Source organism: Apium graveolens, chromosome 6 (genome assembly GCF_009905375.1).
Source record: "Apium graveolens cultivar Ventura chromosome 6, ASM990537v1, whole genome shotgun sequence".
In the NCBI taxonomy this organism is placed as follows: domain Eukaryota; kingdom Viridiplantae; phylum Streptophyta; class Magnoliopsida; order Apiales; family Apiaceae; genus Apium; species Apium graveolens.
In genome coordinates this window covers 223,076,150-223,086,699 of record NC_133652.1, presented here as the reverse complement: position 1 = coordinate 223,086,699, position 10,550 = coordinate 223,076,150, and the positions used below count along the sequence as shown (strand labels likewise).

Below are 10,550 nucleotides of genomic sequence, written 5' to 3'. Positions count from 1 at the left end.
AACCTGCACATGGTGAGGGATTCGTTATGTCAGTAGACGTAAAACATGTACATTAGACCATAAATGGGCATACTGAACATGATTGGGAATTTTACTTTGCATTCCCCTGGTTTTATTAATTCTTGGCTTCCCAAAGTCAGTTCCATGGATTTAAATCATCCCTAAATTCACTAAAACTCATTCAAAGTTGCTACATTCCTTCGTTAGACGGTTCCATTTATACAGTTTTTAAACAGTGGTGCCTTATAGTATATATGTTTTATGATTCAAGTATCGGTGTCAATTAATTAAGACCAAAACTGCAGGTTAAAGTGATCATTAAGCCAAATCATTACCTTGTAAACTGGGCCAAAACCACCTTGTCCAAGCTTGTTTGCAGAAGAAAAATTAGCAGTTGCTATCAAGATAGTGTCCAGACTGAAAAATGTCAACTCTATGTTGCTGTCATTCTTCAAAGTTTGGCTTCCAGACAAGTTTATATTATATTACTAAATCTGAAAATATCATTTCTCAATAAGTTTTCTTCTGCCCTCAGCGATTTTATTTCTTTTTGCAAACATTAGATATATTTGATAACTCATACTACATAATCTTTTTAGAAATCCTTAAGGCCTCTTCTGCTATTACAAAGAAACAAGTTAAAAATTTGGTTTACCTTTCCTCATTATGTCCTTTATTTTTCCACCAGTAAAGCGAAAAACAAGGGACTAGAAATGTTACAGGAACAACCACTATAATGATGATTATAAGCATTCTCTTTTTGTCACTTTTCTTCCTCTTCAGCATCAGATTAGCTGCTGTTACAAGAAATTGCATAATACTAATTTTAATGATAATGACAACGAGCTAAAGGTTGAGCTAATTAGATGTACAAACCGAATTCTGCTGCATCTAATCTTAAGTAGAAGTCTTGTCCATCTACAGAATGATACTGTTTGACATTATTAAGCTCCCTGAACCATGCATAGCAACCACGACCACCAATATTGACATCTGCGCTGGCATAGGTGTAGTTGCAGCTCTTTAAACACACTTCTTCACACTGTTATAAGCTGAGATTACCATAAAATCTAGAAAATTTTGCATCAGGAAGTTTAATGCCAGGTAACTTCAGAAACCCCTCTCCAGCACCTTTCCCACAAGTGTGAAATCAATAAGCAACAAGTAAGAAGTTAGTATATTCATTACCACAGGTTACTACATAATGCATAAACTTTAAAGAACCTCAATGACATAGGTTCATATGTAAAATAGAAACATGTGGCTTCAGCAATAAACATCAATGCTAATCTCAAGTAAAACAAATTACATCAATACAGGGAAATAAATGGTGCATAAAGTACAAGAAGCTCTATGATGTGTGTTCATATGTGAAAGAGAACAATATCAAACACTCGAGGCTTCAGGCATAACCATCAATGTGAATTGTAAATACAAAAAATAACAAATACTTTTTCGAAACAAGATATGGTCTGCAGGCTATCTCAAATACTACGCATTCTAATTCAATTTTCTGAAATTTATAACAGAAAAATAATCTAGAACCCACAAAGCAACCGTTCTTGAAACAAAAGTCAAGAAAAGGCTAAACCAAACAGTTATAATCTCGAAACAGCCAAATTAGAAGCAGCTCATCTCAAAATGGGTACCACAACAACATGAAGGATAAACATGGATGGCTGTTTTAGATTAAAAACCTTAGAAAAAAGGTACTAAAGTCAAATTAGAACACAAATATCAGAATTCCAGAAAGCAAGTCTTTAATATATGTAAAAGTCTCAAACTTCACCTACTAGAACAACAACATCCACTAACATAATTTGTAAAACCAATCAATAACAATGACAATATACATGGATATAAACACAAATTACAAGCAAGGCATACAACTATATTCATCAATACATAGTACACAAACACACATAGATAGATTACCAAAACAACAAACTCCCAGCAACGAAAGGTCAGCATTATGTAAATTAAGGTCGAAACCAGATTATTCAACTCAGCAAGCTTGGCCATAGTGGTGCTTTTTCCACCAGGTACAATGAGAGAATACACATTTTGTAGTTGCTCAACGTTCCTTATATCTTCAATAAGACGGTAAGTGATCACTATAAATATTAAAAACTCACCATCATTACATAATCAACTTCACCACTATTTCAACCTTCACTTTCTGCAACTCTTTTCCTCTTCCTAAATTCAACCACAACGGTACATAAGCAATAATACAAGTTAAACATAAAAGAAAGCAAGGGATTTGTATCTCACACCCTGGAAATCTAGATGCACAATACCGATTAGGGCTTTCGAACACTAACAAAACATATACGAAATTGTGTAAAAATTAAAGGACTTTTTGTCCTAAAAAAAATAAAAATTATAAATTTAGATATTAGTTAAACTAAAGGTTAGGGTTCTCACAACCTCCTTCAAGTATCAAAATTAAGAAAGAACAAATTAAAAAAACTACAATTTTGGATTAAAAATTCCACTATGTGAAACTAAATTGGTTTTACATATAAATGCAAGATTACCCACTAACCAATTCAAGCTTTGTAGCTTCGAACAAATTGAATTGGGTTTCTAACTAATCCACTCGAACAAATTGAGTTTCGAGATTCCAAATTCAAGTTAGGGTGTAGTAGCTTTAGCTTGATGGTATATGGAAGTCGAGATAGATATAGAGTTAGGTGAAATTTAGGTTTTTCCGTAGAGGGGTGAGTTTCTGAGAAAGAGAGAGAGCGAGAGAGTGATATTAGATCTGTGTTTATATTTTAATTTTAATGTGTAAAGTTAAAAAGGGGTGTAAAGTTGAAAAGTGGGGGGAGTTTTAAAAAATTCAAAGGCGGAAGGGGGGAGATTTAAGAGGGAGTTGAAATATTTGGTTACGGGGAAGGAACGTGTGGATTCATTTTTTTAAAACAAACTTACAACATCAGTTAAAATTAAAAAACTGATGTCAATGTTACTCAAAGACATCGGTTGTCATAAACAGATGTAAAAAATACTTTTTACATCGGTGCCATCAACAAACGATGTCTAATAGGCGATGTTTATTCTACTTTTTTTAGTAGTGAGATGAAGCTGAAGTCAAGAAAAGTAGCAGAATGGATGAAGAAATAAGTGAACTAATGAATTATGATAATGAGAATTCATCTCATGAAAGAAGTACACCTGAATTTGATGGCATAAACTCAGGGGGGAAGAAAATAATAGTTCTGCAAGTCATGCCAACAATGAAGAAAATGAGGACAATTCTAGTCAACAAAATCACACCAGAAAATGGGATAGAAGTCACACAAGAGATTCTATAATTGGTGATCCCGGTGCTAGAGTAAGGACTAAAAGTGTCACTGTAAATGAATGCTTGCATGCATGCTTTTTTGTCTCAAATTGAGCCTAAGAAAACCGAGTAAGCTCTATCAGACCCAGATTGGATAACTGCTATGCAAGAAGAGCTAAATCAGTTTGAAAGAAATAAAGTTTGGAAATTGGTTCCTACACCAAGAAACAGAAGTATTATTGGAACAAAACGGGTGTACATGAACAAAATGGATGTAAATGGAATCGTGACAAGGAACAAAGCAAGATTGGTAGCCAGAGGCTACTCATATGAAGCAGGAATTGAATGTGATGAAACTTTTGCTCCAGTCGCAAGGCTTTAAGAAATAAGAATTTTGATTGCATTTGCTACACATTCAAATTTTAATGTGTATATTATTCCCTAGCAATCTATCAACAGAATTACGGAAGGGGGGTTGAATGGAATTCTGGTTACTTTTTAAAAATTTGAAAATCTTCTCACTAAAATATATAATTGTGTTTGAATATGCTTGAGTGCGGATAAATAATAATAGTATTCAAAAAGGCAAAGTAAATAAATAGGTGTTTCAAAACTTTCTGGTGGATTGTTATTTCCACCAGAGATATATATATTGAGAAAAATGCTATGTGATGCTAATATAGCACACAGTTGCTTACAAGTGTTTATATACTTGAACTCTAGAGACTCAGGATACAACTTTCTTGCTCTGTTGTTCTAAATCAAATTATAATTTCTTAGCTTCTAAACACTTGCGACTCTTGGTTTATATATCACCAAGATACATGTGAGATAATACAAAATATTTAAACCTATCAGCTAGGTCCAATCACATGTTTCTTTATTTCTCTATCCAAAGCAATCCAGTTAGATACAACATCTTTAAACGTCCCTGTTTTGCATGGAAATGAAAATGCTTCATTTTCTTCTAAAACCTGAATCCAGGCTGCCACATTCCTTTTGCATACAATAAACCCATTTGACCGTCAAGTCACTGTCAAGTCCCTTTCAACTCCTATTTTGATTGATCATCTGTTGAGGCTTCATAGGAGTTATCCGTTGAAACTTCATATGTTATCCATTGAAACTTGATTGGCTCGCCTGTTAAAACTTGACTAGCTCATTCGTTGAAGCTTTGTAGATTAGTAGTTGAAGTTGTTTCCATGGAAGTTGACACTCTTTCATTTATAAAAAATTGCAAGGCATTTTATATATACAATTAAACCTCCTATTTTGTATATCTTGGTAGTAGTCAACATGACTTAGAAATAACAAAAACTTCAAATCCCCCAGCTAATCTGGTATACATAATGTGCTACAAAATTATTCCAATAAGCTACTCTTTCAACTGATAACTAATGTGGTTGTAATAGAGAAGATCACCAAGATTTAGTGATCTGCTGCCCCCCAATTTTTGAATTTTTTTGAAACCCTGATGAATAGTAAATTTTTGCTGATGATGCTGATTAAGAAAAATTATCAGACCACACTATACAGGAGTACTGTTATGGAAATTCTGAGATCATATTAGTATTGCATAAAGTAAATAAGTGTATGTAAAGGTCGTCAGAATTCAAATCATGACATTTTGATTTTTCCCGAAAATCCACCGGATACCGAAAGAATTAAGTCTAAGGTAACATGATTAAAAGGATTTAAATTTAAAATTATAAGAGAGGATCATTAAAGGAGTATAAAATATTAAGGAAGGTTTAGGGAAGCCCAAGTAATAAGATTCCAGATATGATCCCTTAAATGATTAACGAGAACGAGAGTTAAGCCAACCATAAAATAAATAAACGAACAAAGGGCAAGCACATGCAAGTAGCATGGGAAGGAAGCTTCCAAGAGAAGCTAAATCATGTGGTGAAAAGATAAGACACCTTCACACCACAAGAAGCGGACATGTGGCATAAGGATGATGCAAGCAAGATGGCATAAGCATTGCATAAGCAAGGTAAAAGAGATATTTTGCAAGGATTATTTATGTCCATACAAACTTACCTTGATTAAGCCAAGGTTAACATGACCAAAGCCTAAAATCACCACACAATTAATTAAAGGGCAAAACAAGAAGCATTTCACTCTTTCTCTCCCTTGAAAGCTTGCTCTCGGCCAAAACAAAAATAGCAACTTAAAACAGCTTTATCTCCTTGGATTCTCACTCAAATATTATGTTCTATAGCTCATTGGAAAGGTATTGAGATTTCCTACAACCCTTGTTTACAAGTCTTGTCCATATAATCATGTTAAGATCGTCATTTTTCCAGTTCTTTCAATCAGACTAATAGTAACTCCGAAAGTTCTAACTCATTTCTTGAACTCCTTTGCAAGTTTGAACATGATAAACATAGATCAAGGCTCTCTTAAGGATTACAATCTCTTGTTAATGGTTTAAGGATCTAAGTAAGGTATAAACTTCAAACCTTACCTTTGATTTTATGATTCCCTTAAGTTTTATTGAAGCATTGTTAATATCAAGGCTTGATCTTTAATTAGAAGAAGTTTTGGTGGATTTGTATGGGTTTTAAATATTGGGTCTTTGATTGGTTGGATAAATTGGTAAAACTTGGATTTGGGGGCTGAGTTTGTAGTATTATGGTTGAATATTGTTGTGTTGGTGGTTTGGGTGAATTGATGAAGATTTAGAGTGGTAATTATTTTGGGAATCGCGTAAACATGATAAGTGGCATTTTATACCACTTAAAACGTTTCATAACGGCTTGAATTGGTGTCTTGAACTCGAGTATTTTTTGTATTTAACACATTTTTGAGTGTTTTTGCATTCAAGGGTATAACTTTCTTAGATAGGTGGATTTCATCAAAATAAGCTTAAGGAAGTGCTTGGAACCAGCCCCGGGTTGTTGTGCGAAGAATTCAGCAAAAACGGAAGCAAAATAGGAATTTTCCAGAAGTGATGCAGGCACCCGCCTGATGGGAGCAGGCGACCACCTGGTAGCAGGCGCCCCCTGGAAGAAGGAGGCGGCCGCCTGGGTGCGGATTTTCATATTTTGGAATTTAATTAATTCAAGTTCAATTAGACTTCTGTTAGCGCTGGTTCTTTTGGGTTATTATATAAACCTTTTGGAAAGACGATTTCTATATAGAAGATAATCGGGAGAGAAGGCAAGAAGATCGAGAAGACCGTTTTAGCACGCAACAATGAAGAAGAGGAAGCATACATTTACCTTATTATTCTTTTAATTTATTGTAACAGTGGATGCTAGTTTTCTTTATGCTTTGAACCTTAATACTCTTGTGACGTACTTCATTATTTATTAAGTATTTTTATTAGTTTATATCGTTGTGTTATTATCATGCTTTCATATGAACCCATGGTGACGATGAGTTCTATTATGGGCTAATCGTGATCATGGGATCATAGCGGATTTACTATGGATTTCTTTAGTTAATTATTTAATACCTTGATATGTGGTGATTGTATGATATCTAGCATATGTTGTGCTCATTCGTCTTATGTGCGTCGCGAACATGTAAGATAGTCTGTTAATCTCTAGTGAAGCGATAGTGAATCTTGAGATTTAGAACTTGCCATGCTAGCATAGGTTCATGTATTGTATGCATGATTAGTGGGTAACTCTAACCGTTTTACTTGCCCTGTGTATTCATAATGAATAACTTGCGCTTAAATCGTTATGTTGTCAAATTCTGTAGACATATAGGGTCTCAACATAATTGATGCCTATTCAACTTCTATCTTAATTGTGGATGCTTGGGAGATGGTATTCGTGCAACGAAAGTTGGTGTTTATCAGTTTCGTGTTGTTCGTGTTGTTCAATTAATATCATCACCATTATATGCTAAGGGTAATAACAATAACTATTGAATGAAGTAGTAATGAAGTTATGATCTCATGTGTATTTAATATTGTTAATTCAAGTATTTAATTCTCGTAGTTAATATTAGTTAATCAACCTTAATTGTTATTGTCTTGACATTAAAGAATAATTATACATTGGTGAGTAAGTGTTAATTAGATATAATTAATCAGAGTCTCTGTGGGAATGAACTAGAAATTATTCTATATTAATTACGAACACGTATACTTGTGTGAATTATTTAGCGCATGCTTTGTGCCTAACAAGTTTTTGGCGACGCTACCGAGGACTCGGTGTTAATTTGTTTAGTTTATGTACTTTCCATCAGTGGTCATTAGGATTCATTGATTAAGACTTTTTACTTACTGCTTCTGGTTGTGTTTCAGGTGCTCTAGCGAGCGTTTATGCAAACACGTTCTCGCACTCGCAAGAGGACTCTGGATAAAGTTGAGGAGACAGATACAGCTCTTGACTTTCCTGAGAAGATAGTTTTTGAAGATTCAGATAAAGAGAGTGAAAAGAAAGAACCTGAAATAATGGGTGATCATATAGTTCAAGCTGATCCAGCTCTTATGGACTTTTCTCGGCCTAAAATTGATGACATTCAGTTAAGCATCATTCATCCGGCTATTCAGGCCAATACTTTTGAAATCAAGCCGGGCACTATTCAGATGGTGCATAATTTTGTTTCTTTCGGAGGTGCTGCGACTGAAGATCCCAACATACATATCAGGAATTTTGTCAAGATCTGTAGTACTTTCAAATATAATGGTGTTATTGATGAGGCTATCAAGGTGAGGCTTTTCCCATTCTCTCTGAGGGACAAAGCTAAGGACTGGTTACATTCTTTACCAGCTGGGTCCATCACTACTTGGGAAGATCTTGCGCAAAAGTTTCTGGTGAATGTCTATCCAATGGCCAAAACTGCAGCTATGAGGAGTGCTCTTACTCAGTTTGCGCAGCAATAAGGAGAATCTATGTGCAAAGCTTGGGAGCATTACAAGGAGATATTGAGAAAGTGTCCACATCATGATATGCCGGACTGGATGGTGAACACTGGTTTCTATAATGGTTTGGGGACCCAATCTAGGCCCATGCTCGATGCAGCTTCTGGAGGCACCTTGTGGGCCAAAAGCTATACTGAGGCCTATAATCTTATTGAAACTATGGCTGCAAATGAGTATCAAAACCCAACTCAAAGGATGATGCCTGGGAAGGTAGTAGGTATTTTGGAAGTTGATGCAGCTACAGCTATTGCAGCGCAGCTACATGCGCTGTCTATTAAGGTCGATTCTTAGTCAACTATGGAGTAAATCAAATAGCTAGTGTCTGTGAGCTTTGTGCAGGCTCTCATGCTACGGATCAGTTTTATTTTGTTAATGAATCTGTTCAGTATATGAACAATTTTCAGCGACCGCAGCAGCCTGTGCCCGTTACTTGTCATCCTAATAACAGAAATCATCCCAATTTCAGCTGGAGCAATAATCAGAATGTTGTTCAGCAACCATATCAGCAAGCTGGAAGTAAACAGTTTAATCCACCTGGATTCCAGCAACCTCAGCAATTTGCTCAAAGGCAATATTATCCTCAACAAAGAGGTGCTGCTCCACCTTCGAGTGCTGATTTTGAGGAGTTAAAGCTGTTGTGCAAAAGTCAGGCTGTTTCTATCAAGACCTTGGAAAATAAAATTGGACAAATAGCCAATGCATTGCTCAATCATCAACCTGGCACACTTCCCAGTGATACTGAAGTGCCAGGCAGGAAGGAATCTAAAGAGCAAGTCAAAGCTGTCACCTTAAGGTCTGGAAAAGTTGCTGATGCTGAAAAAGCAAAAGATGGAGAAATTGAAGTTGTAGATGAAGAAGAAAAGCAAAAGGAGAAAGAGGGGGAACCAATGAATACTACTGTTGAACACACTCTGCCTGAGGGTAATACAGGGGAGAAACAACTCTATCCTCCACCACCTTTTCCTAAGCGATTGCAAAATCAAAAGCTGGACAAGCAATTTGGTAAGTTTCTGGAGGTGGTTAAGAAACTTCACATCAACATACCTTTCGCTGAGGCTCTGGAGCAAATGCCTAGTTATGCAAAATTTATGAAAGGTATTCTTTCAAGGAAGGTGAAACTGGATGTTCTTGATATCGTCGCTCTGCTGGAAGAGTGCAGTGCCGTGCTGCAGCAAAAGTTACCTCTAAAGCTGAAGGATCCAGGTAGCTTCACCATTCCTTGCACCATTGGCAAGTTGTCATTTGACAAGTGCCTTTGCAATTTGGGAGCAAACATCAATATGATGTTGTTGTCTATCTTCAAAAAGCTGAATTTGCTTGATCCGAAGCCCACCTACATGTCTCTACAATTGGCTGATCGTTCGATTACATACCCACGAGGATGTGCTAGTAAAGGTGGACAAGCTTATCTTTCCTGCAGATTTTGTCATTCTGGATTTCGAGGTAGATAAGAAGATTCCCATAATCTTGGGAAGACCTTTCTTGGCTACAGGTCGTACCTTGTTAGATGTGCAAAAAGGTGAACTCACTATGAGGGTGCAAGATCAAGATGTGACATTTAATGTGTTCAATGCGATGAAATTTCCTACAGAAGATGAGGAGTGCTTCAAGGTGGATTTGGTTGATTCTGCAGTTATTTCAGAACTTGATCATGTGCTAAGGTCTGATGCCTTAGAAAAAGCCTTATTGGGGGATTTTGACAGTGAAGATGACGAAGGAAATGAGCAGCTACAATATCTAAATGCTTCTCCTTGGAGACGAAAGCTAGACATACCAATTGAATCTCTGGGAAATAATGATCTCAAGAATGCTGAGGGAAAGCTCAAACCATCTTTTGAGGAAACACCTACTTTGGAGCTTAAACCATAGCCTGAACATTTGAGGTACGCTTTTTTAGGTGATGCATCTACTTTGCCTGTTATTATTGCATCTAACCTTTCTGGTAGTGTGGAGGACAAGCTCTTGAGGATTCTGAGAGAATTCAAATTGGCCATCGGATGTACTATAGCAGATATAAAAGGGATCAGCCCTTCATATTGCATGCATAAAATTCAGCTAGAGGAAGGTAGCAAGCCGACCGTTGAGCAACAACGAAGGCTTAATCCTATCATGAAAGAAGTGGTAAATAAAGAAATTCTAAAATGGCTGGATGCAGGAATCATATATCCTATTTCTGACATTTTTTGGGTGAGCCCCGTGCAATGTGTACATAAGAAAGGAGGTATTATTGTGGTAGCAAATGAGAAGAACGAGATCATCCCCACTCGAACAGTCACAAGATGGAGGGTATGCATGGACTACAGAAAGTTGAATAAATCCACGAGGAAGGATCACTTCCCTCTTCAATTCATTGATCAGATGCTTGACAGGTTGGCT

At 36.2% G+C, this 10,550-nt stretch overlaps 1 non-coding gene across 1 annotated transcript; it reads right to left on the bottom strand.

Moving 5' to 3' along the window:
- Positions 1–8,096: 8,096 nt before the first annotated feature.
- On the bottom strand, positions 8,097–8,203 carry LOC141669756 (small nucleolar RNA R71). The gene has a single exon (XR_012554017.1). It is a non-coding gene; the product is annotated as a small nucleolar RNA R71 (small nucleolar RNA).
- Positions 8,204–10,550: the final 2,347 nt, after the last annotated feature.